At 40.9% G+C, this 27,886-nt stretch overlaps 1 protein-coding gene across 2 annotated transcripts in view; it reads left to right on the top strand.

The window, feature by feature from the left end:
* The window catches only part of LOC116052925 (thyroid hormone receptor alpha), a 106,818-nt gene that overhangs the window by 4,646 nt on the left and 74,286 nt on the right, over positions 1–27,886 (top strand). For both annotated transcript variants that reach the window (XM_031303767.2, XM_031303768.2), the window contains exon 3: positions 9,640–9,741. The gene's annotated coding sequence lies outside the window, so the exon portion shown is untranslated. The remainder of the gene's footprint in view (positions 1–9,639; positions 9,742–27,886) is intronic.

The following is a 27,886-nucleotide window of genomic DNA, read 5'->3' as shown; positions in this document are numbered from 1 at the left end:
ATAATTGTTGCAGGCCTAAATAGCCTTTAAAGCTCTAACACTTTAAATCAGATTTCTGTAATTCAGTTAGGTTTATATACAGTACATCTGTCTGAGAGTAGGGCTGCACTCACATGTCCTCTGTCGGAGCCCTCCAGCCAGCTGGCCTTTTTCAGTTTTCTGTGGGGAGTTAACGTCTGTGTGTGTGTAATTACTCTCACTGCACGAGTGGGGAGACAAAAGTTCCGTGCTCCAGCTTCAATGGATCAAGGACGATTAATCAGCGCTACTTTTTGCATTTCTCTCACATTTAAAAGTCATTTGTCAGGGAAAATTGATGAGCGTTTGGTGGTGCTAACTTAAATCAAATGTGAGGATTCGCTGCTTTTCTCTTGTTTTATATCAATCGAAGTGGAATGTCTTTTGGGTTTTGGACGGTTGGTTGGACAAAACAAGACATTTGAAGAGACATCTCCCTGGGCTCCGGCTAATTATGACCGCTATTCTTCCCCTTTTTGCTGACATTTTATAGACCAACCAATCGATTTAATCTCTTGAAGATAGCCGACAGATGAACCACTAATGACTAGAAGTGTTAGTCGCAGGCCTATACGTGACTATAAGGTAAATGAGAGAGAACGAGAGGCAAAAATAAGAATGGGATGGGAAAGAGATACACGATTCAAGATTCAAAAAGCTTTATTGTCTAATATGTTGCCATGATAGAAAATGTTCTTTTGATTGAAGGCAGAGTGTGTGTGATGTTGTCGGTAGCATGAGTTTTGTATATGTATTGCATTGGGAATGAAGGATTAGTTGTATAATGACTTTTTAGCCGGAGGCACTCTGAACCTTCTTCCTGATGCTAATAGCTCAAATCTATGGTGGAGGAGGTGGGAGGCATCCTGGATGATGAAGTTGGATTTTCTTTCCACTGCTTGTATATAAAGATCAGATGGCTGTTTTTGTGGAATGCCTATGATCTTAACGGCTTGCCTGGCTATCCTAACCAGCTTTCTCTTACATTTGTTTGGTAGGAAGCTGTACCAAGATGTGATGTTGAAAGCGATGACCGACTCTATCAGTGACTGGTATACTCTGGATAGAATGTCCTGTCTCACTTCAAATCCTTTAAGCCTTCTGAGGAGACACATGCGCTGTTGGGCCTGTTTGTAAATTGTGTCAACATGCAGGGTGAAGGTCAGTCCTTCCAGAAAAATGCGAATGAATGCGATGAGTTTTTTTTGTGATTGTTGCGGGCAAAAATCCTTGATTATGCGTCACGTTTTCTTAAAAAAAATGCGCTGGAATACGTGGGATATTTATGCAATTTTATGCGATGAAATTGCGGGAACTTGCAAAAACTGCGGTTTCATCGTGGCTTCATCGCGGGGTTTGCAGCTTTTCGATGATGTTCACGTCGCGTAATTGCGTCACTTCATAACGTTCCCATGGCAACAGGGGAAAATGGCTGCTCTCGTGTGAAGTAAATGCAACATTTTTCAACTTTCTGCAAAGATATATGTGGCTTTTTTGCAACGAAAATGCGGGGATTATGAAATCATGCAAGCCCCGCATATTTTGCACGGAAATCGGCAATTCGTGCGGCGTATTTGAAAAAATGCGGCCTCCGCATGAATATGCGGACTTTGGCTGTGGTGTGACGGTGGTCAAAGTACCGAGGTACGTGAAACTTTCAACCTGTTCCACTCCTTGCCCTTCCAGTCTCAATGGTGTGGATGGTGGATGAGGGGTATCAACCGTCGGCCCCTATGGCAACACAGTTCCTTGGTCATGGTGACGTTAAGCTCCAGTGAGCTTCTCTTGAACCAAAGTGCCATTGTGTTGACATACTGCTTGTAAGTGGATGGAGTCGTCATCAGTGAGGTTGGCCACCAAGGCCATGTCATTTGCATACTTAAATAGCTTGAGTCTGTTGTGTATACACAATACACATTGATTGCAATACACATTGATTGCTTCTGTAAAGTTTGAGAGGATTGTCAGATAGAGAAAGAGAGACGTTACCACCTGGTGGATGTACAGCGCCTCGGGGCTTCTCCTTTGGTGCTAGCATCTTTGGAATGTTCTTTTCTGTGAAGGAAGGAACGTCTTTATTAAATACAGCCTCTATTGAATTAGTATTAACCCTCTGGGGCCTAAGCCATTTTCCCCCAAAGTTTTGAGTTGCCTGGTTTACTTGTGTAATAATGCTTGTGTAACCTCAACCCTGTTATGCACAATCAAGTTATAGACCTAATTTCTGTCAGGACAACCTGAAAGAAGAAGAAATTGTCATCCCAGGCCCAGCTAACAGAAAAAAAAAGACTATTTGGATTTTTTCCCCAGAGAAGTCCATACCCTTTTACCCCAAAAGTTAGTTATTCCATCTCCCAATGCATTCTACGGTGGCCGACAGGGGCAAACGCACTGCAACTTAATGAAACACAAGCCAAAAATAGACAAAACACAAGCAAATTAAGAAAACCTCTTCATAAAGTGGACAACACACGCGCAGCATTTAGCAAACCCGCTGCAAATACACACAACACAACCAAATACACAAACGCGCTGCAAATACACACAACACAACCAAATACACAAACGCGCTGCAAATACAGAACTGATGCAAAAAGAGAAGCACACAAACTCCGAAAACAGAAACGATGCAAGAACAAAAGCTAAAAGCTGCGCACGTGTTGTCAAATTAATGAAGATGTTGAATGAATTTGCTTGTTTTGTCTGTTTGCGTGTGTTTTATTAAGTTGCAGGGCGTTTGCCCCTGTCGGCCACCGCAATTTCCTGTCTGCTACAAGACATCCGGTGGCCAAATCGCACTCATTTACACACAGCTCTGCCTGCAACACACACACACACACACACACACACACACACACACACACACACACACACAGACTACATATAAAGCTCTCCTGCTTCTATCAGGTTAGGGTTAGTGAGTCAGTAAGTCACATAAAATATGTAAAAATCCGCTAAAAACTATACATTCATGCTCACACCTTACAATACTATCTGAATGCACAAATGAGAATCTACGCATCAACATTAGGGGTGGGAAAAATAATCGATTCTTAGATGCATCGCGATTATCTCTAGAACGATTCAATTATCGATTCTGATAAGTTAATAATCGATTATTTATTTTATTTAAGATCTTTTTTTTTTTTTTTTTTAATGTGTTGATTTTTATTTAAAAGTTACTGTCTCCAGACAAGTACAAATCAGAAAACAGAGTGACTGAAAGAGGATGGGATAATGGACAACAACTTAGAGTTTAGGCGGAAAAAAACACACAAAAATGGCCAAAAGGAAAAACATTTTTTTGTATATATACACATGATCTAATAAGACATACATAAAATAATTAGGCAAAACACATATAGGCTGTTCATCTACTTTATCACATGACATCTGACCACCTCATGTTTCATGTTCTAAGAAGCCACTTCTCCACCTTTAAACATGACTGAGCCTCTGACATGGAAGATCACTGAGAGCGAAGGGGACTTTCACAAGCACGTTTAAGACTTCAGCATGGAACGACTACCAAACAAAAACCTCAGTAGACAAAACATTTCATTAAAACTTGTGTGTGACAAATATTGTATATGTCAAAATCTAAGCTTTGTCTAGGAAGTGATTAGCAAACTCTGAGTAGCAAACTCAGATTTATATGTATATTTTTTTAAATTACGCATGGAAATGTACATTAAAAAATTGTTGCATCGATAATCGGTTTAGAATCGAATCGTTGGCCACTGAATCGGAATCGAATCGTGAGGTGTCAAGAGATTCCCACCCCTAATCAACATACATTTTGGCAATTGATAATTTCATCTGCTGCACAACTACAGTACATGTGATACCGGCACAGGAGTGTTTTAGTGCAAATACATGTGTTTGTGGAAATTTCTAAATTGTTAGGGTTTTGTGGTTTGACCAGGAACTAAAGAATAAAATGAGTGCTTATTTCACACTCTATTAAAGATACAAAGTGGAACAGTTTCTCCTTGAGGCAGACTGTTTGTCCTGCATCAGAAGCTTGTCTTGAATGCTTTTTATTTCCAGTGCTCTGTCCTGAGGCTGAGCGATCTGTGAAGCTGTACATGCTCTCTGTGTTTTCAAATGGTTTGCATATTTTAGTTTTTGCTGTGTTTTTAATTTTTGGCTCTATTTATGGCAATGCCGCCCTGTCCGTCGGTTAGTCAGTCCACCACTTTAGTCAAGACTGAAGGTTGCCATGACATGTTGTGCGGACACGGATTTCCACCATTTTTGTTTCTGTTATTTTCCTGCATACCCTGACAGCCACAACAAGTTCAACAACTAGAGCAAATGGAACACGCACTAAAATATTCATAACAACAATAACAAGACTGTTTTTAGGCAGAGAGATTTCCACTGGTTGAAATGTGACTTCCTTTGCTAAATGAAAAAATAAAACTGATTTGTAGAAAAAAAAGTTTATTTATCCTACTCAGTATAGTTCTAAACCATTTAGATCAGGGCTGTCAAACTCAACTCAACACTCTTTTTGTTCATGGGCCACATCCCCCTAATTTGATCTCAAGTGGGCCGGACCAGTAACGGCTCCAGAAAGATCAGAAACTTGATCTGCCACAAGGTTTCTTGTCAGCTTGATGTTGGCGAACGCAAGTTGCTTCTGCTGCGACAGTGTTCGAAGGCCATTGTAGGAAAAAAATAATGTTACGGACCCAGGAGAGAGGGGGGTAATATTCCAAGGAAAAAACTCAGAATTTTTAAGATTTAAAGACGTAAATTTACGGAAAAAGAACTCTGATATTCTCTGAGATTAAAGTGGTAAATTTGGAATTGGAATGAATTACTTCTCTGCAGTTTTCACACTTTGCAAAGTCATTCAGTGGGCCTGATTGGACCCTTTGGTGGGCCGGTTCTGGCCCACGGGCCAAATGTTTGACATCCCTGATTTAAATGAATGTAGGGGGCTCTGTACCCCACAATGGTGTCCACTGTGTCTGTCGGTAATGTGGGATAAAGCAGGATAATATGAAGGGGATTTAAACAAAGCTATTATCTTAAAAACTGGCCAAGGACCTAAAGGTATTAGGGCTGCCACTTCTTAGTCGATTAGTCGACTAATCGGTTGTTTTGGTCTTAGTCGACTAAGATTTCTTTAGTTGATGAGTCATTTTTTATGCTTATTCGTGCTTAATTAGTCATTTCCAAGAAAATTATGACCACATTTCTGGTAAGCACAAGATTTAAAGTGGTGCTTTTGCAGGATTAATTGTGGAGAAACTCAGTTTTACAGATGGTTCATTAACTACATTTATATTGTGCTTTTCTAGTCTTAATCACCTCTCAAAGAGCACAGCTCTGTCGATTACATCAACTAATCGATTAATCGACAAAATCATATAAGTGTTAGTCGACTAAGAATTTCTTTAGTCGAGGACAGCCCTAAAAGGTATTAAGGTCTGGAATAAAGCAGAGAAGACTGGAATTTGTCTTGGAAAACATAAACCCTGGTATCAGCATTGCGCCTAGCTCTCTACCTCTTGTAGTCAATGCAATTATAGATTGTTTGGCTACTTGAATTTGAATGACAACATTAAAGTTAAGGGGCAGTAAAACAATGAGCTACAACCTGATAAAACAACTGCAGAGTCAGTGATAACTCTCTGTGGGTTTCTCACTATGTGCTACACACACATTACACATTGGTGATTAAAAAATGTAATTAGTGCAGCTTTAAATCTTACTGTTTTGGTACCACTGTACAGTATGTTCACAATATTGAAAAACGTCAAGTACAAAATGTCTGGTCAGATTCATAATCGTGTTCACTCATTCTTTGATCAAATATTCCGGTATCTAAATACACTAGCACTCTAAAACCCCGTCCTATTGGTTCTTTTATTTTATTGGCTTTGCATGGATTTATGCGGTATAGAAATTCCTGCTCATACACCCACCCGACTAGTGGTGTAACGGACCATCGTTGATCCATGGGCCGTACGGATCAACAACCACGATTTGGAATGCATGTGAACCGCGGATTAATTGCAAAGTTTAACCATAATAATAGTGTGAATATTTTTTTTTTTTTGTATCGTTGTTACTTAAAGTAGGCTCTATGGAGGGTTGCCGTGAAAAGATACAGGCAACGCAATTTTTTTTGAACGGAGCATGTTAAAAGCAGTTGATAGAGACGGTCATGGCTACTGGAGGAGCGGAATAACTTGAAAAGCCGCGACGCCGGCTACAGATCTCTGTCGTATCAGCGATAGTTGAGTTACCCAACAACAGGGGGCTCTGAGCCAGGTACAGGGCACTGCGAGCTGCCGGTCGTTTCGGCGGACATCAGTTAAGTTTAGGCGATTAAAAAGTGAGCATTATGCGATGACGACAGTTCAGTTTAGGCACCAAAACGACTAGTTAGGTTTAGGAAAAAGATCATGGTTTGGATTAAAACACTCCCAAGGAACACACATTTCCAGGGTGAAAGTCCTTTGTTTTCCCCAGGAAAGCAAACTCCGCTCCCTGGCTTGAACACAGTTTTTTTTTTAATGATAGTTCTTTAAGTAATAAATGGAAAGCATGAATCGAATGTGAATGTGCTGATCCGAAAATTGATCCCATATGCGACTCAAAACTGTAATCCGAACCGTGGTTTACACCCCTACACCGACTTACACGCGAGCACAATCACAGCTTTCAATCGTGACGTCACACACCCTTTTTATAGCAGCAAATAACTGAACAAAAATGAAATGAATTATCACAACAAACATAAGTGTGATAAGAACTACCTAAAAAGCTATTTTGGAGCCAGCCACCAGTGGGCGGGTTTGAGATGTGTTCTTCGTTTTGGGGAGCTGTCGTGTCATGGCATCTTTATCGGGGGTTGATACATAGACTGTACAAGTGAAGCCAAAACATCTGGATCGCCCCCTGGTGGCTGGCTGCAGAATAGGTCATAAACACCGCCCCCTCCATGTTAGCGATGGGACATTGGTCAAACTAAAAAAAGTACACAACAAATAAATTCTTCCAAAATATGGTTTCTGTCATTTTAGGTAGTTATAATCAGGCCGATGTGTGTTCGAGTCTTAATTTTTCTGATAAGTTTGGTTTTTATTAGTTATTTGATGCTATAAAAACGGGGTAAAACATCGTGATTGACTCGTGATTGGTCGGGTGGGTGTACTGTTTGGGCAGGACTTCGATACCATATCTCCATTGCCCCGTCACTACTGCCCAGAGTCTCGCTCTAAAATTACAACAGGGCAGTGCCCGTATCCGGGACATTTTGGCTTCACTTTTGCACGGTGGGAGGAAGTGGAGACGCGTCGTCCATCTTTATATACAGTCTATGGTAAGAACTAAGAACGAAACACAATTAGAATCATGCCTTTGGGTTTGGTACGTTTGTGACCCGTGGTACTGCCGACATCACCAATGTGATTTTAACTAAACCAGGGGGAGGCAGTGTTTTCAGCATTAACACTTCACACTAATCTTTACAATTGTTTGTCCACGTGTCACACTTGATATCTCGCACAAATTAGCTGATCCAATTAGCTCAAACCTCGAGGAAATGATGCATCCCATCAATGTGTTTCCATGCGTTTTTAAATTCCAGTGATTTGGCCCAAAGGGACGGGGGGGGGGGCCATTACGTCAATCATTTATGTGTTCATCCACTTGCCATTCCAGACGGCGCTGATTTAGATCTTGTCTAAACACATCTCGGTGGTTGTGAGTTACTGTCAGTTGTGTGGCAGCAGGTGCAGCCATCACACTGGTGCACACCACCATTCTTCAAATGAGTCTGATTGGCCCAAAGGGGGCACGGCATCATCCGTTGGTGACGGCATGGTTGCTGTCGCTGTGTTCGCTGTGGCAGTCTCTGTTCTGTTTCCCCTCCCTCCCTCCCTCCCTCTCTCCATCTCTGTTGCTGTCTCTTTCTTTCTTTCAGTAGCATCTCTCAAGGGGCTTGTATTGTTTCAATGGATTAAAAAGAGAGGGACAAAAAAATACTGCTTCAGTGGGATGAGAGAAAAACTTTATAAAAGGCTCTTGCACCACCAGAGAGGATTCTCGCTGACACAAATACCCAAATGTTTTCAGAGAGGTGCTTTCCACAGTAGTATGCCACACACACACACACACACACACACACACACACACACACACACACACACACACACACACACACACACACACACAGAGAGAAAGGAACCATTACTGGCGTCAGGAGTGGCCACAACAGGAAGTGGTGCAGGGATTACATTAAAAGGAACGGACTCCCTGCTCAGAATGAACCTCTGCAGAGAGTTCGAGGCCTTTCCCCCTCAGCGGGTTTCAGCGGTCTCGTACGGTAAAGCTCACCCCATGACTTTTGAAAAGAGTATTTTTCCTGGCGTCCTGCTGTTCGCAACATCTGAGGGAGATGGTGAATGGTGGGGGAGAGACCCTGTGCAAGGACTTAAGATCAAGATAGGAGACAGAAACAAGGGAGCCACTGACTGCGCGGTAAATGTCAAGAACGTTGATTCAGAGTATCTCACACTTGAGTGTTGATGTCCTGCTTATGCTAAGACGTTCACGTAATTAGAAGGCATTCAGCTCAGAAGACGGTAATTGGGGCTGGGACGGTATGCGTTTGTGTTGCGGTTTTCATTTATTGCGATTCTCGATTGAGTATTGCGATTTTCTTTTCCTTCTTTAACAGAAGCAAACGTTGATAATACACTTGTAGAGACAATATATAATGACATTTCTAAAAACTGAATTGTTTTCTAAAAAGATTGAGCATCACATGTCACTCAGTCAGTCAGTCTGACATTCATTTAACCTGTAAAGAAATTACAGAGCATGGAATTTCTGCATTTTCTGCTTTCCGTCTGTTTTGCTGTCAACGGATACGCCTGTAGTTGCCGTCAGCGGTACTGTATCAACAGAAAAGATTTAGGTCAATCATTGGTAAAAAATGAATTCATAAAAATCGATTCTGGGGGGGAATAATCGATTTTAAAAATCGTCGCAAAAAAGCCCCCACCCCTAACAGTATTTATTTCGTTCATAACGATCTTTACAATGAATTTGTTTAGCCTCTGAATCCAGGCGAGTGTTTTCTGCGTGATGATGAATCAGTGTGAGGAGGAAATGGCAGCCTACGGCCAGGCTAGACTCCACATAGGACGCAAGTGGAGGGGAAGTAACACGTAGCCTGACGGTGAAGTTCAGCTCTGGGTCAAAGTGATGTTTGTTGAGCAATTTCGACGTTTTTTTTTTTTTTTTAGTCCCTGCTGCGGGATTTGCCACGGGCCAGCTGCTTCGCGTGCCTTGTCACTTACGCTCCATCGTTAACACCCTCCGTTTCACTAGTTAGTAGATTAAGCACACACACACACACACACACACACACACACACACACATATACACTGTGCTGTCCTATATATTCTCCAGCTTCACGTGATTTTAATATAGAGAAAGAGTTAATAAGCAGCTGTGCAGACTTTGTAGTTCAGAATTAAACAGGCTTCTTTATTGACTAAAACATGTTTTAAAAAATTACATTTTTGATGCCACATTTTAAAAAAAATGAATCTAAAAAAAAAAAAAGTAAAAAAATGTTCATATTGTTTCAGATTTTTCGGAGTGGCGCCGGAACATCTGTTTCAACGACGACGCTCCGCCATCTGATGTTGGGCGTCAACGAGCAAGACTGGCCTCCGTCTTCAGAGCACCAGGTCGGTTCTCTTCCGTTCCTCTTCATTGCTGATTGCGGTGACCACTTATATCCCGTCTCCACCCAAATTAGCGCGTGGGTCTTTTCAAACATGGGTAAACCTGCTAAAAATAGCCGATAGACTCCCCCGCGGGCGTAATCACGACCTGATGCCTTTATTTAACGGCGATTTTATAGTAGACCGTAGGCTGAACACGGTGGGAAAGCTGTAGCAGGAAAAGTTAACCCTCTCCTTGATTTCATTTTATTCACGGAGAAGGAGAACCCGGAAATGAGTAGGGGGGGCAATCATGGAGGGGGTAATGTGATGCTGAACCATGAATCAGGCTTTGTGCTTCAAGTCTATTTCTTCAACAATACGCGCATATACCTAAACACTAAAGTATCACCTTTATTTATTCATGGAGGGCCAATTGAGAGCATTTCCAATGACGCCCCAATTACATGCCATATAAAATTACAACACACATAAAAATGACTGAACCTGGTAATTAATATATAATATACAGTTGCAATACACAGTACACACATAAAACAATCACAGAATGTTAAACAACAGAATTCAGAATACATGGACTCATAAAGAAGACCTTTAAAGTGATATTGATGGATGATATAAATGGATACTTGTGATATGACGAGTGATTACATACAACACTTCATACTACATTACTACAATTTACTACATATTTTATGGTTTTATCATTTTAATTATTACACTGTTATCATATCCTTATTTGTTATTATCTGACCTCGTTCTTTGATTTCATTTTTTCTGATGGCATGGCATGTTTTCTCCCTTTTTGCTGTTTATTTATTGGTTCTGTGTTATGTTAACCTTCTCTTTATGTATGCAATGGTTTCCAAACACCCCATCATTATAAATTGACTGTGTATAAATACAATTTTGACTGTTCTAAATTTGTTATACGAGCAGCAAAGGATTCCTATCTCTACCCACTGTCTTTGAATTAGGATCAGTGCCGTGCAAGAAGTGCGTGAGTGTGTGACTGTAAAGTGGTGCCTCCCCTGCTGTTAGAGAAGTGTTCAGACAATGGATAATGGTAGCATGGCCTTATTACCCCTGCCGACTGAAGGTGGGGAAAGCAGAGCGAGGAGATTAGCCGCGGTGGGAGTCGCAGACGGACGCTCTTGACGCTCTGATGTGATGCGACTGCACATATTGTGACATGATGGTGGATCTAATGTAATTTGACTCGTTTGTCACACCCACCCCAAATTAGTTTCACACGCGCGAGTTCCCTTGATGCAAATGTACAACACATGTTCAGTACCTCCCATGGCTGTGTTCACTGTCCTCATTTGTTCACATGCAACACCGAAAGCTGCATGGAAATGCACCACACGGCGTGCCGGTTATATTGGAGTATTACAAATCTGAGTGCACTCACTTTCTTGCAGTTCTATCAAGGCACTTCTGTAGTGTTGGTGGCGGGTGGTGCTTTGTGCAGAAATCAATGCATCATCATAGTCATGTAGACTTAGAGTCACTGACCGCGCTAACTGCCCCTCTAAGGCGCACTAGGATTGGCTCAACAAAGAGAAAGTGGAACGAGTGGCTGATATCAGTGGGGTTAAGGTACGGTCATATTGGCTCTCAGTTCAGCAGAACAGTCCTGACCTCGGCACTGAGGAAGGATGTGATGGCACGGTTCTGATGTGTGTAATAAACACAGAGCAGAGAGATGAACTGGAAAGTGTATGAGAGTGATGCTGCAGGTTGAAATAAATAGTTATAATAATTGTAGTTTGGTAGGGTTGGGATTCGATAGTATTTCATCAAATCTGAATCGGGTATTGAGTCTGTTTTATTGAATCTGAAAAAAGGAAGTAAAACTAACTAAAGCTTAAAGCTCTTTTTAAGACACACACACACACACACACACACACACACCCATAAGGGAAACAGTTACAATAAATAAATAAAACTGAAAAGCCTCTCTTATGCTATAAATTTGAGATATTTAATAATAGAATGTTGAAAAAAACGTATGCATTGGGACTGGTGTTGATTGGCACATCTTGGTTCTACTGTATGTGTTTCCTCGCTCGCCTCAGTGTGACTGACTTGCATGCCAATCAGCTTGTTGTGCTGCATGTTGCTATCGTTTTTTTGTCTGACCAACAGTCCTAAGTTTCCGGGCGGAACCCATGCTTAGTTCCACATTACTGACATCAATCTACATGCCATGTAATTTGCATAGGGCTGTGTGCACCGGAGCGTGACCCCCGAAGGTAATGATAAATATAAACAGGGTGCAATTTTTACTGTTCTATATATCCCTGTCTCTGCTGAATTTTTATTACCCCAGGTGGGGACGAAATGTACACCCCCCCCCCCCCTTAAAGTGAGCAATGCTACTTCACCAATAGACCATTATACACCTGATAAAGGTATTTTAAACGAAGTAAAGCGCTGTAACATGAACAGTCTATAGTGCTATAGAACGATAAAATCCCAGCGGAAGCTGCTGGTTGTATTTAGCACTACAAGAGCTCCGGGACGCCGGCTACAGTGCTCCGTCAGCGCTCCGTCGTTTCAGCGGCAGTTGGTAGATGTGTTTAGCCACCAGTAGGTGACTGCGAGCTGGCTACAGGCACCGCCAGATGACGCTCCCTTCAGGGGCCATGGTAGTGGAGTTTAGCTGCAACGACAGTTAAGTTTAGGCACCATAACCACTAGTTAAGTTTAGGAAAAAGATTGTGGTTTGGATTAAAACCCTCCCGAGGAACAAACAAGCTTGCTGGGTGAAAATATTTTGTTTTCGCCGGGAAGTGAACTCCGCTCCCCAGCTTGAAAGAGCTGTGTTTTATGTTGGTACCACGTTGTGCTATTCCATTTTGAGATTATTTTCCATTGAATATTGAAGTTTGAAAAAACAAGTGTTTTGGCTTGCCTGACCGAGTGGCACTATCCATGGTTTTAGAATGGTATTGGATTTAATTCTTGTATGTTTTGTTTTGTTGTGCATAATCAAAAACATCCCCCCCCCCCCAGTTTGTTTTTCACAGAGCGTACCCTGTAAAAAAAATATGAATAAGTTGAACTGGGTGATTCTCCTGAAATTGAGATGAAAATCATGATTCTTACATGTATGTGAATCGAATTTCTTCACCCACCTAGTGCTGTATTTTACGACTGCTTTCTTTAACGCCTAATCAGAGGAGTGTTTTTTTTTTTTTTTTATTAGTCTTGTCTACAAAATGCCAGAAAATAATGAGAAATGCCCATAAAATGTTCCCACGGACTAAGTAGTTGTCTTATAATGTCTTAATTTGTCTGACCAACTCAAGTCCAAAACTAGAATATATTTTGAGTTTACGGTCATATCTGACAAAGAAGGCATCAAAACCTCACGTTAGAGTTTTAAACTTAAAACGTGACTTATCGCAATAGTTGCCAATAGAGCTAGGCGATATGCAGAAAATCAAATATCACAATATGTTGGACCAAATACCTTTTGTATCGATATTGCAACGATATTGTAGGGGTGACTATTGGTGCTTTCACAAAATATTTACACAATGAGATTTTTTGATAAATAATCATCAGTACCCTGGATGTAATGACTAAGTGAATAAAGGCAAATAATAGGACAGCTAGAACAGTCTGGTAAGTTCATAAAATCGCAGCACTTTACTGTAACAACAATAATAATAATAATATTAATAATAATTGCAATTCATTTTCTGTCGATCAGATAACCGATTTGTATACTAATTATTGCAGCGCTACACCCACCCCCACTTTAAGAGCTCCACAGGAGTATTTGTGCTTTTAGGCACATGGTTCTCATGTGAAAGCCACAACAAATAGGAGCAACTTCGGCAGCTTGGTTGGGAGGGAGGAGGTGGGATTCCCCAGTGTTGCAAAAACTAAGAGGAATTTCATAACCATAGATGGTTGGTAAGTTCATATTGAATTGATAAGTGAACTCATATGTTTGTGTTAATTCAGAAATTTCAAAAGAAAGAATGCAGGATGAGCATAGTCTATGATACACCATGAAATTACAAGTTCAGCTTTCTAAAGTTCATTTGTGTTTCCAGAAAGTTGTGATTTAATTGAAAAATGTTCTTTCACACGCAGTTTTTCATCATTTGGCTTATAGCACGGCAAATATTTTGTCAAATTAATTTATCCGTGATAAGAAAAATACGTTGTATCCATGCACTCAGCTACTGTAAATGCCTTCATAGGCCAGTGGGTGTTCAACCCTTTCAGAACCACTGCACATGAACTGCAAAGTCTCCCCTCATCCTAAATTATAGAGTCCTTTTTTTTTTTTTTTTTAAATTCGGCAAAAATACATTTTGTTGCAAGCCCTACATGGACATGTGAGTACACGACAGACCTAGAGGCAAAGAATGCATTAACCTACATAAAAGCCCGAGGAGATGTGTCATCAGCTTGAATCTAATTTCGATCTAATCAGTCTTTTCTTTAGTTTTTAGAAATGGGATGGCAGGCTAGAGCTCCCTCTGAGGCACAGCGGCACTCAGGCTTCGAAAAACTATTAAAGTTATATATAGAGTATATTCTACAGCCTTTGAAAATAAGCATTTGCTCTCTAATGGCCATGCTATTTACCTGGATGTTGAACAATTTGTCCGTCACAAGACAAAGTGTTTGCCCCATCTGGCCTTTTTTTTCTCAGTAAGGTTTGTCACCCTGTCAGTCAGAAAGCTTTGGAGCACGGTGAGTCTAATGATAGACTTAAAGGCATATTCTTTGTCCTCATCCATGCTGTCCTAAACCCACACGCAATTACCAACAACCAGCTCTAATGGCCTGCTAATGGAGCCACTTCCTGTTTAACCCAGGCCATCATCTGATTGCCCCCTCTCCTCTGGCTTTGCTCTATTGTGCTTTCCTTCGATGCATCCGTCTGAAAGAGTTCAGGTTGTTGTTGCATATTGGGTGCATGTACTGCAAGGGAGTACCAGTGTGTTGGTATGGAAGTGTTGCAAATTAAAGCTGTTTTCACATATGAATTCCGGACAATGTCCGACAGATCAGGTCCTGACATTGTGTCCCTTTCACACGTGTAACGCACAACAAGAGATTGTTTGCGTCAGATGCATTCTTACTTAACCGGTAATACTCAGTTTGGTTTAGACGAAGGGGTGGTGCTGGGTAGAAAGTAGGGATGCACCGATCCAACTTTTTCAGTCCCGATACCGATGCCTGGGCTTTGTGTATCTGTCGATACCCGATACTGATCCGATACTGTTGTTGAATTAATAATAAACTGTATACCTTTTGCACCTTATACCTTCCTTCCACCATGTGGAAGAGACTAAAGACACCAGACTTTCCTAACTAAACATTCCTTTCCTAACTAAGACAAAATAACATAGATGTAATGTATTGGATTCTTATTTATTTGTACACTCAACTCTTCTAGCATGCGACACACGTGCGACAGAGGGGGAAAAAAAAATAACAAAACTGCATGGGACCGTGGATCTGTTAATTTTTCATCCAGCTATTTTGTCAATATCGGGTCGGTGCACCCCTAGTAGAAAGTGTAGGAGGCAGGACATGACGTGGATAATACCGCGTCACTGTGCTGGTTCGTAATTTGGTTTGAAACAACCGAGTCTCTTGCAGGTTCCTTGAGCCGTTTCGGTGTCAACCTTTACCGACAGAAGTTCCCGACTCTCGCCGTCACTCCAGTCAGACATTTCTGTTTCCATCTCCGTGTAAATCACCCTTCTTCTTCACACATGGAAACGTCATCAACACGCCCACTCACTTGCTGTGAATTCTCACACTTTGTGCTCAGTCGGAGATTACACAGACTTTGAACTAAGGAGCTGGCAGCGTAAAGATTGATGATTCGGACATTTGCGTTCTCACATACAGCTCCGCCGGGTAATGTCATGGCTAATTTCAGGTATGCAGTGCATGTGTGAAAGAGGTTTATATGTAAGTCTGTCCCAAAACCCACACAAGCGGTCTTGAGCTCTTAAGTGCATATTCAATCACCATGGCAGTAGGCAAGTGTGTCACACTCCTGCAAAATGCCAACCCACTGTACTTGACCGACACTTAGGGGCCATCCACACGGAGACGTTTTTTGATGCAAACACACGTTTTGCATCGTTTGGGCCAATCGTCCAAAGGAATCCTGTAAACGCACTGCCTGAAAATGCACTTTTTTGAAATCTGGTTCCAGGGTGAAAAAAATTTGAAAACGGCTCCCTTTTGGCTTCGTTTGGACAGCGAAACCACATACGTGCGTATTGATGATGTCATCGCCAGACCCCTCGACCTCTAACGTTATGTAGCTAACGTTAAACATCGCTAAAGTAGCTGACGCTCCAGCAGGGACGTAACGTTAATGTTGGCTGCTATGGTTAGCTGTTTATAAAGTGGAAGTAGACAACTTATCAACTAGCTAGCTAATCTGTCTGCTTATCAACTCCTTGAACGGATTATAGTAACTTGTAGCACGGCTTATTGTAGAAAGGCTACCGCAAGAAAAACGTGTAGATTATCAAAAAGACATTGGATCATTGATGTTTGTTTGACTGCCGATGTTAGCTAGCAGCGTTAGCATGCTAACGTTAGCTCTGCTAGCTAGCGCGCTCCAATCATGTCCGATGGCAGACAGAATTGCAAAATAAAAAGCAATCCAACAGCACATTATACAATGTAAACAAAGACACGTTTTCTTGCGGCGGCCTTTATAAAATGAGCGGTGGTGAACGTTATTATAGTCTAGCATGTTAAGATCAGGAGTGACTGAAGACTATGCTCTCCTCCGTTTCTGGTGAATTTCTGTAGCAGGAACAGTGCCACCTATAGGCCTGGAATATGAAGTACCGTGTTGTCTTTTACAAATCCGTTGGGACGCACATTGTTTTACACGGTTCCAGGAAAGACGGGGAAAAAAAAGATTGTTTTGGTATGTGTGGACGTGGCCTTAGTGCACACTTCCCCTAATACATAAGGGTGGGGGAAAGAAATCTGTTCAAATATGAATCACGATTCTTGTTTAATGCTGATCTGATCCACAGAGTCCTAAAATAGATTTAGATTAATTAGCTGCGCAGTACTTGGTAGCCTTGTCCGCCTAAATGAATTATAAATAAACATAAAAAACTAGTAGGCTATTTGCAGTATGTAATTATTAGGTTAAAAAAACCTAATAATTAGGTTAAAAAACGATTTAATATACTGCAAATAGCCTACTAGTTTTTTATGTTTATTTATAATTCATTTAGGCGGACAAGGCTACCAAGGACTGCGCAGCTAATTAATCTAAATCTATTTTAGGACTGCACTGAAATGACACACTCGAGTCTGTCAGCTCTGACAGCGTTGCATCACGTGCACCTGCGCAATATCATAGCCTATGATTTCCGAAAATAGTACTATGTCAACTAGTGATATCAGCACAAGAACTGTTGAGGAATATGCAACATAATACTATACAATAATATACAATAAGACAATTGTTTTTGTCATATGTTATAATAACTGACAGACACTATAATTTCAGCAGCTCTGTGCATGTCCTCGCACAGAGCGAGGCTGAACATAGGAGCTCAGCTTCGCGGCTAACCCTGGGGGATGCTACCGTAGTTGCGGGCGGGTGCGCCTGCAGTTATAAAACGATTATTAGACTAAAACATTAGAATATGCCAATTCTGATATGTTCATATAGCCTACTCAAAACAGATGGGGCAACCTAACGCAGACAAGTTAGCTTACCGTTTTTAGGTGATATGCCATGTTTGTAGGTGAGCTGTGATATGCAAACTGTTGCTTGCAAACTTTGCATTTGACTTTTTTTCCATTATCTATTTTTGTAAAATGCTGCCACACTGCCGATGTCTTTGACATGGTAGAGGAGGACTGACTATAAATTAAACGCTCACGATTAAATAAATATTCAGCAAACCACCAGACCATGGCCTTCTAGTACTTTCTTCATTCTGTCTGCAGTGGGTTGGGCTGATCCAAAAAGTGAAAACAAGGGGGGTGTTCTGAAGACAGACTGTTACCTGTGAAACAGGGGTGCTCTGAAAACACCCCGTTAGCAATTAACACGGCAAAAAATAATAATAAAATAAAATAAATTTAAAAAAAATTTAAAAAAAAGAAAGAAAGAAATTAACACGGCAAAAAATCGACCAATCAGAATTTTGGTCGAGCCAGAACGTATTGACCAATAAATTGACTGGTCGACTGGGAGATTACAGCCCTAATTGCCACATTACAAAACTCCAGCACAAGGGCATAGTGCAGCACCAGGACTTTTCCGGGCCCGGAAGTTAACTAGTAAATCATAAAAAAGGGCACATTTTGGATTTAGTTTTTTTATGATTTGAGAAATACGTTTCTTCCAAATGTTATTATTACATTACATGTCATTTAGCTGACGCTTTTATCCAAAGCGACTTCCAATTGCTATATATGTCAGAGGTCACGCTCCTCTGGAGCAACTAGGGGTTATGTGTCTTGCTCAGAGACACATTGGTTGATGTATCGCAGTGGGATTCGAACCCCGGTCTCCCACACCAAAGGCATGTGTCATATCCACTGCGCCATCACCACCCATGTTATCAAGCAGAAACCATTCAAAATTATATTTCATGTCTTATTAATGCACTTTAAGCCTACACGTGTCCAAGAAAAGACTTTATTATTACGACAGAATGGTCTCGCGAACCAAGCGTGTCCCAGTTTGCTGAAAAGGAAAGACCTCAACATGCTTGCACTTAGGGACAGTGATAGCAGTAAATAGAAATACGTCACACAGGTAGGCACTTGACTGCTAATTAATACTTGCAAATATTGCTGTGCTAAGTGTTGATATCGGAGAAGACCCCCATCTCTCCAGACCTAGAAGCAGGAAGAGAGTGATCTCACACATGCCGTTTGATCAGCACCTTCATCCAAAGTGCCTGGTTGTACAACAATAACGTGATTGTTTAAGAGGCTCAAACAGCTGGCTGACACTATCTGCGCTCCAGGGGCCTGAATCCATAGAAAACAGTTTATTCACTAAAATGCCATTCTCAGAATACCATTTGTTTTTTTCTGCTTTTTGTGCAGCAGAAATAGTTATTCAGAGAAACATTGTGTTTTTTTTCTTTTGTGCCAGGGGGATACTGGTTGAGTCACTCACGTGAGCTCCCATATTCTACTTAAAAAAAAAAACCTGCTCCTTTCAAAGCAATTGTAAAATGAGAGAGAGAGAGAGAGAGAGAGATATCCAATGGGAGAATAGCTTTTACAAAGTGCGATTTATTTTCAGACTTGTTCAATCACAAGATCAGAGCCACAGATGAAAAGCTTCTGGGCCCAAGGGTGACATCTTCATTTGCAATGCACTGTTTCCAACTGATATAACATTAATGTTCAGCCCCAGCTGTGCATCACAGTATCCACAGTTAACACAGGGACAACGCTGGTTTCCCAGCATGCTTTACATCCACATGGAGAAAGAAATATATAGTCCTGGGCTATAAGACTTTTACTTTAATGAGCGAGTTTTGTTCTATACTCTTGAATCTTCGCATTTTCTGTTTTCAAATTTGCGCTGAATTTGGATGGAAACTTGACTTTTGTTAAACTCTTGTTGCTTTTACTGCGACTGCTTTAGTGAGACACTCCTTTTATAAAGGCATCGTCTGCTAATTGTTTTCTGTGCTTGGCTATAAATTGAGCCACTTCGTAGCTACAGTAGCTCTTGTAGGATTTCCCTGAGCCTGGGATGGCCCGAAAACCAAATTACTAACTATGGTTTTTGGTTATACAAGTTTGTTTGTGTGGGAATCGCATTTTGTGTTGGCTCTCATTGTAGTCATCGTGCCATTAGTCGCTCCATTCTGACATGAGGCATGACTGGGACGCTGCTTTGACAGCACAACAAACACTCCAGCTCATTTCCAAAACAGCATTAATGAAGCTGCTCACAGCATCCAGCATCTGTTTTTTTTCATCTGTTGTTGTGTTCCAGGTCTCATTTACAAAACCATAAAGTGCTCTTGGTAGGTTTGGATAATCTGGCGTGAGGCCCAGATACTACGAGTGGACTGCGAGACAAGCGAACCCCTGTTCCCATCTGAGCGTCCACCAAAACTACCACCCTTATTGTCCTCATTCTTTCATCAACTGTATCTCCCTGTTTTTTTATGCTGCATGATCGATTTGGTCCCCAAGACTCCGGCTGACAGCTTACCGCGGGATGAACTCATCGGGTGGGAGTCAAAGGTGACTGTCTTGGCGCTGTGGCATCTGTGTGATGACCCAGTTTGAGTCCTAAGAGGTTGTTTTTCAGTCAGATGAAGTGGCAGTAACAATGCAGGTATAGTGTTTGGTGGTAACTCGCAGTGTTAAGTTAGGATGTCCCAAGCTGATCCCCAGGATTAGAGCCAATTAGGGCATTTTTATGGCTCATTTGCCCCCTTTTTTTCTGGATGTCCAATTGCCATTTCTCAAAATAGGGTATGAAGGCAATTTCAATTATCATTCATTTATATAAATGAAAGTGATTTGTATTGGTGGGCTAGATGGTATTAACCAAACATAATTACATTCCTGTCTTTGTTTCTGCAGAACAATAATTAGATTCAATACTAGCTGCCTTGTAGGCCTCCCAGGGTTCTTTTTTTAAATTACTCAGTAAGAGAAAATACCTCAACCTTCAACTTCCAAGTAAACTTCCTGTTATCTATTAGTCTGGAGCAACGGAAGTAGATTTCCAGGATAATTGCCTGACATCCAGCGCATCAACGTCCGCTCTCTGTGTGTTTCTGTTCTCACACTCTGCTTCAGGAAACAACAACAACCTTCGAGCTAGCTAGTTACTCTCTGATAATGGCAGGTTTTGAAGACAATTTGGATCGTGCAACAAGGCAGACCTGCTTGGTCCTTTCAGGGAATCCGGCTGACAGCTGCATATTCTGCTTTTTGGGATGTCATAGGTTTACAAAGTGAAAAAGCCCAAAGTCCACCCCAAAGGGACTTAGCATCTCCAACAGAAAACACTGTTCACAAACTGCTCCAAACAGCTCTATTGTAGTCCAGCCTTTACTTCAGAGACAAACGTGGTCACTTTGTAACACATGTTATAATGCTCGCCTAGCTACTAATATTGCACACCCTCATACTCTGCTTCTCACTGGCTAGTAGTCCTTACCTAGGTATTGTCAGGGCACACCCTCATACTCTGCTTCTGACTGGCTTGTAGTCCTTCCCTAGGTACGGTCAGGGCACGCCCTCATACTCTGCTTCTGACTGGCTAGTAGTCCTTACCTAGGTATTGTCAGGGCACACCCTCATACTCTGCTTCTGACTGGCTAGTAGTCCTTACCTAGGTACGGTCAGGGCACGCCCTCATACTCTGCTTCTGACTGGCTAGTAGTCCTTACCTAGGTACGGTCAGGGCACACCCTCATACTCTGCTTCTGACTGGCTAGTAGTCCTTACCTAGGTATTGTCAGGGCACACTCTCATACTCTGCTTCTGACTGGCTAGTAGTCCTTACCTAGGTATTGTCAGGGCACACTCTCATACTCTGCTTCTGACTGGCTAGTAGTCCTTACCTAAGTACGGTCAGGGCACGCCCTCATACTCTGCTTCTGACTGGCTAGTAGTCCTTACCTAGGTACGGTCAGGGCACACCCTCATACTCTGCTTCTGACTGGCTAGTAGTCCTTACCTAAGTACGGTCAGGGCACGCCCTCATACTCTGCTTCTGACTGGCTAGTAGTCCTTACCTAGGTACGGTCAGGGCACACCCTCATACTCTGCTTCTGACTGGCTAGTAGTCCTTACCTAGGTACTGTCAGGGCACGCCCTCATACTCTGCTTCTGACTGGCTAGTAGTCCTTACCTAGTTATTGCGCATGTGCGACTCCTAACAAAGATGGAATAGAAGTGAGAGGTCTCACTCTGTAGCTAAAACAGAGAGCTCAACACACAGGGTGAAAAGAGGAGCTGCGGCAATGTGTAGTACAACAAAAATGAGGTGTTTTTGAAAATTAAACCATATAAAACTATTCTGGTACAACCTCTAAATACAATTATTAACCTGAAAATGAGCATAATATGAGCGTGTTAAAGGTCCTATGACATGGTGCTTTTTGGATGCTTTTATATAGACCTTAGTGGTCCCCTAATACTGTATCTGAAGTCTCTTTTATATAGACCTTAGTGGTCCCCTAATACTGTATCTGAAGTCTCTTTTATATAGGCCTTAGTGGTCCCCTAATACTGTATCTGAAGTCTCTTTTATATAGGCCTTAGTGGTCCCCTAATACTGTATCTGAAGTCTCTTTTATATAGACCTTAGTGGTCCCCTAATACTGTATCTGAAGTCTCTTTTATATAGACCTTAGTGGTCCCCTAATACTGTATCTGAAGTCTCTTTCCCAAAATTCAGCCTTGGTGCAGAATTACAGCCACTAGAGCCAGTCCCACAATGAGCTTTCCTTAGTATGTGCCATTTCTGAGAGGGCGGGGGGGGTCAAGGTGGAGAGTGGGGGTGTGGCCTTGACCAACTGCCACTTTGCTCGTTTGAAAACCATGATGCCTCTCTCTCATCTCTTTCATTTTCTCAAAGGCAGAGCAGGATACCCAGGGCTCGGTTTACACCTATCACCATTTCTAGCCACTGGGGGACCAAAGGCAGGCTGGGGGAACTCATATTAATGTTAAAAAACCTCCATAAAGTGAAATTTTCATGCCATGGGACCTTTAACCTATTCTGGTGCATTTATTATACTTTTATTAAGCAATTTGACCTTTTTAAGCAAGCTAAAAATTTTGGTTACACCACTTAGACATTTTTACCATTAATCGGCAATTATTCTCTTTAAAATTAATAAAAACCAAACTCTTTAAAATATGGCCTCTAAAAAAAGTAGTATAATTTAATGTATTTAAATTTAATTTAACCTTATAGACACAAAAAAATGGGCGTCACGTCATTGACCCCTCTATCTTTGTCAGAAAAAAAGTTGACACAATCACTGAACTGCCCAGGATGTTGTGTAACAACTGTGACTGGTGACTGTGTCCTGCAACAACAAAGCAGTTGCTTCATCTCTTGCTTGTCACTTTTCTTTCTCTCTTATTCCGTGAAATAAAGTGCGGTTGGAAATGTTGGTTTCCCCTGCCGCCACCGAAGCCTTGAATATTCGCTGTTAAAAAGCACCGAAGCTTCGAAGCTTAAAAAAAAAAAAAAAAAAAGGTATTCGGTACAGCCCTAAATCTGTGAACAGTTAACTTCATTTAATATTTTATGTGGCGTTTCCTTTTGTGTGGTTCAAATGTTCCACCGAAACTGGTTCCTTCCTGAGACCATTTAGCCACCATCGCTGCCCCCGGAGCTTAGTGCCGCCAAAGACGATTGCGATTGAGGTTACGCGTAACGTATGCGGACCGTAAGTGGAGCTTTGCTTTGGGATTGTCGTTGTTTCTTAGGTTTTTGGGAGCTGGCACAGCGCTGTGAAAACTGTCAAACAACTTTCCAAATGAAACTGCCAATACGCTCATTTACAGTCAAGTCGTTTCCTGTATATCGGTAGTTTGATTTAAAAGAAATAATGACACTTTATGATCCATTTCTGTGTAAAAGGGACACACCTCGCGTAAAACATAAACAGAAGACTATTATTTTTATGCTTGTAGAGTGGATCTCTGCGGAGCATATGCACCACAAGCTGCTCTCGTTCCCGGTGTAGCCAGTTTCATTGATTATAGTGAAAGTGTAGTGTTGGATAGTCCGCTGAATTTAACTTTTAAGGCGGAAACACTGTGGTTCAAAGAGATGCAAACAACTCAGAATGTACTGTATGTGTGGTGTAGACCTTAATGTACTTTACAGCGGTGTGGAGATGAGGTCTGGCAATGCGAGAATGGTTATCTATAGAATAACTGACCAGTTTAGCTTACATTTAACAGAATATTAAATGATTGGTATTTTTTTTTTTAACTGTCCTGGCAATTTACAATTGCACTTATGTTAATCAGTAACAGTTGCATGTTACCACTCCACTATGTTCACTAGCTAATCTCTGTGTGTGTCTGCTGTTTTGGAGCTGCTTTATCAGAGCTTTTTCTGAAAACCGCTGCCTGCTGTGACTGAAAACCATATCAATGAGAGAGGCAAGAGTCAACTAAATTAGCCAAAGTTGCTGAAACAATGAGCTAAAAGATGCTAAAACGCTACATAGTGCTGATCTGGGGATCTGCAGAGCCGTTGGTGCGTCATTATGTGAGACACATTTCACATTACACATTATTTAATCCATTGTTCATATAAATAATGAGTTGGTGCAGCTTCAAGACGATGAGCATTAATCATTTCTCTGAAATGCTTCAGAATTTAACTGTGAGATTCCAACTACCTTTTATTATCTTAGAGACATATTGCTTGGTCCTGTATCTGGTTGATGTATATTTTTGCAGGCTTCGGTCACAGGTGACAGAGTAGTATTGTTTTTTTTTTTTTTTACTCACAATTTCTCCCAGGAGTGTTAAAGAGGAGAGTTTCTGCACAGACATAGTCTAATAAAGGCGGGGATGCTAAGCATTGTTACATTTTTGTCTTTCAAAGCGGGTTAATTTGTGTCCACTTGCTGTTGCTGGCAGGGAACACATGGAGGTGACTGTAGAGACACTCTGCTGTCTTGCATGACCTCTCATCATCACTTTTCTAATGTTCCGTGACAAGCCTTGTGATTGTGCATGCATAAAGCATGAGGTATGTTTGACAGTAATGCTTCCTTTCACTCATACTATGCAATCTGAACCCATAAGTTATTTTTGTAGGGGCGGGACACACTTCAAGTATCCTGACTTTCAAGTTCTGATACACACACACACACACACACACACACACACACACACACACACACACACACACACACACACACACACACACACACACACACACACACACATACAACTCACTTGTCCTCAAGCATGAGTGTATGGAGCTAAATCAGGGCCAAATCTTTTGTTAAATTGAAAAAAATTAGGGATGTCAATCGATTAAAAAAATTAATCTAATTAATTACATACGCTAATTAATTAATCGCATACATAATTAATGGTGCCTGAACCGATACTTTTTATGAAAGTAAAAAAAAAAAAAAAAAAAAAAAAAAAAAAGGGTACTAAACAACAGCCGGTGACATTAAAGAACGGCTTGTTTATTGCTAAGGCCATATGGTCAAAATTAAACGATTTAATAATAATGTATAACAATAACAAGAACCTATTTCACTAGTAAATTGCTGTTGAACGACAAAAACAACCACTAGGTGGGAAAAGGACATTTACAATAACTTAAAATGCACCACAAGGATGTAGTTTACCAGTTTCATTGAACGCACCGTCTGTGTTGTTTTTCCTACGGCTAAAACACAGTCAAACTTTACACCGTTTAGCGTTAGCTGTCAGCATTTTAACCGTGTTTAATCCAGCTACTAGCTAGCGGTAGGCTAACGTTAGCTGCTGTCGAGTATAGTGTTAACTAGCGTCACATGCAGCGGTGTTTGTGTTTCCTGTATCGTCTTCAGAGCACCAGAGAGAAGTGCAGACATATCAGTGGCACCAGATTTCGGTAGCCAGGGTTGGCAGGAAGAAGATGTTTACAAGTAAATGTTCCAGTTAATGATCCAGGCAGCACATTCTCGTCTCCCTCCTTCATTTTACAGTTAATGGTGGCTAGAACAGCTCCTGGTCAAACCTCAATATGGAATGGATTAATCTGTGTTATTTTTTTTAAAAGCGTTATTTTTACTCAGATTAATTAATCGAAATGAACGCGTTATTTTGACAGCCCTAAAAATATATATATATATATATATATATATATATATATATATATATATATAGTTGAAAAACTAAAGCTTGAAATTGAAAATTTAAGTTTTGGTCTAAAACTTGAAAAATAAAACCATGTATTCAAACTAAAAATAAGTGTACCAATTTTTCTTTCAGTTTGAATAAAATTTAGATTAAATTCTGGAATTATTTTGAATAAATTATTAATTTTCATTTTTCACTTTTATATTTGTTTTCAGTTCCACATTTCATGTTTTCAGATTCAAAACTTATTTTTTTTACAGCTTCAAATCTTTTTTTTCAGATCAGTTTTTCAGTTTCAGATCTGTTTTTTTCAGTTTCAGACTTTTGGCCCTGATTTTGCGTAGGGGGCGTGGCTTCAACTCAGAGGGGTGTGGAATTATGAGTGACAGCCTAACAAAGAAGGCAGAAAACTCTCCTCAGTCATGTTGCCTTCAGGAAATGTTACTGCGAGAACTATGACTGAATGCTTTCTATCCACCATATACATGTGATTTTTACTAAACAAACTGATGCCAGTGACAGAGTTCCATTTAAAAAACTGTTTTGGACAACACGTGGTACCAATTACACTATAAGAGCAATAAACTGTGCCAGATTGTGCAGTTCAGCAGGAACAATGACTTCTCCCACTTCCACGTACGACTTTGAATGTATGCACCACAGTATTCACTCGGCAGTCAGCATGGCGTCCGCTCCGCCAAGGCAACCCTGGCGCCAGCGCACAGGTAAGACGTGAAAGATATTAGCATTTTTGAATAGATACTTTGGGACATTATCCCCGCAGTGGCATTTTTTTGTCATTAACACTTAAAAAAATAGGTGGACAGCTGGACAAAGCTGGAAATGAAGCATTTTTTAAATGGAACTTTGTCACTGGCATCAGTTTGTTTAGTAAAAATCACATGTATATGGTAGATGGAAAGCATTCAGTCATAGTTCTCGCAGTAACACAATTAGTAGTATAGTCACAGCTTTTTGACAATCAGCTGATTGAGGCAGTAATTGCATCAGCTGGTATATAAGAGCTGAGCTGTAGTTCAGTTGTTCTTTGGTTTGTAGCCACACAGTGTATTGACCGCTGTTTACCGCTCAATACTTTTTAAGTGACTGTGAAGTTAAGTTTATTTTTTTTTTTTTTTATATATATTTTATTTTTCTGCTCTGCTTTCAACCCTTGAGCACCATCTGGTAAGGGCAGTTCATTACTTGCTTGTGGAAAAGAAGAAAAATGTATCACCATGAAGTCTAAATGATAAAGGCAATTAAATGTGACAAAAAAAAGAAATCGGTGGATTCAGAGTCATGTTTGAGCGTGTCGACCAAGGCGCATTCCAAAGGACAAGAAGGGAACAAATATGCTTTTTCAAAGTTGCTCCTTTATTAAGTATGCACCTATATTTAAAATATTCAAGATATATGCATTCCCCCAACCTATTTGCTTAGTGTCCAACAGCTGCTGGGAAGGAAGGGACATAGTTAGTTTTAAATGTCTCTGAAGAACAAATCAATGGTGGAGTGCTGACATTCAAGATGCAATACTGCTAATGGGGCCTCTGCTGAAGATTTTGTTGAGTGATTAGTCTACGACCGTTGGCTAATCAGTGCAGTGCACTGAATTAATGAAGGCAGTGCAGGGTTAGGTTATATTTTAATGACTAGGTAAAGAGACTAATGACCGCGACTGTACCTGTTTGCCTTCAGCTCACTTTGTCAAGATGATAATTGGAACTGCAGATGGCATGTCTAAGTTCCCTGATACCATATAATCTTCATTATAATACAACAAGCTGCAGATGTACTGATGACAATTTTCATTCAGCTGGAGACAACTTGAATAAAACGGAATAAGTCAGAAGGTTAGCTTCCTCTACTTCGGTCTTGCTAGTGTGAGACGGTTTGCTGGTTGATGGCACTCATTTTCATGCCCAAGTCAACCAAAGTTGAACCTAAAGTGAAAGCACTCTACAGATGTACTGTCTGTGTGGCATACTGTATTCAAATAGGATCGGTATCAGTTACTTGTACTATCCACCTTAGTCTGGATCGACAACAGTTCATTTCCAGGATAATCGCCGGAACATCCGGCGCCGCAGGATGTCCTGCCTGATGCCCCTCGCCTTGCAAAACTTGGTTTGTTTCGGGAAACAACAATACATTTCGAGCTAGCAAGCTACACGCTGAAAATAGCAAGTTTTGAAGAAAATATGGATCATGCAACAAGGCAGGCTTGCTTGGTTCTTTTGGAGAATAATTGTAAAGATTTACAAAGAAAATGTTTACGACA

This window comes from Sander lucioperca, chromosome 17 (assembly GCF_008315115.2).
Source record: "Sander lucioperca isolate FBNREF2018 chromosome 17, SLUC_FBN_1.2, whole genome shotgun sequence".
In the NCBI taxonomy this organism is placed as follows: Eukaryota; Metazoa; Chordata; class Actinopteri; order Perciformes; family Percidae; genus Sander; species Sander lucioperca.
Note: the sequence above shows the minus strand (reverse complement) of the source record. Positions and strands in the feature narration are given on the sequence as shown.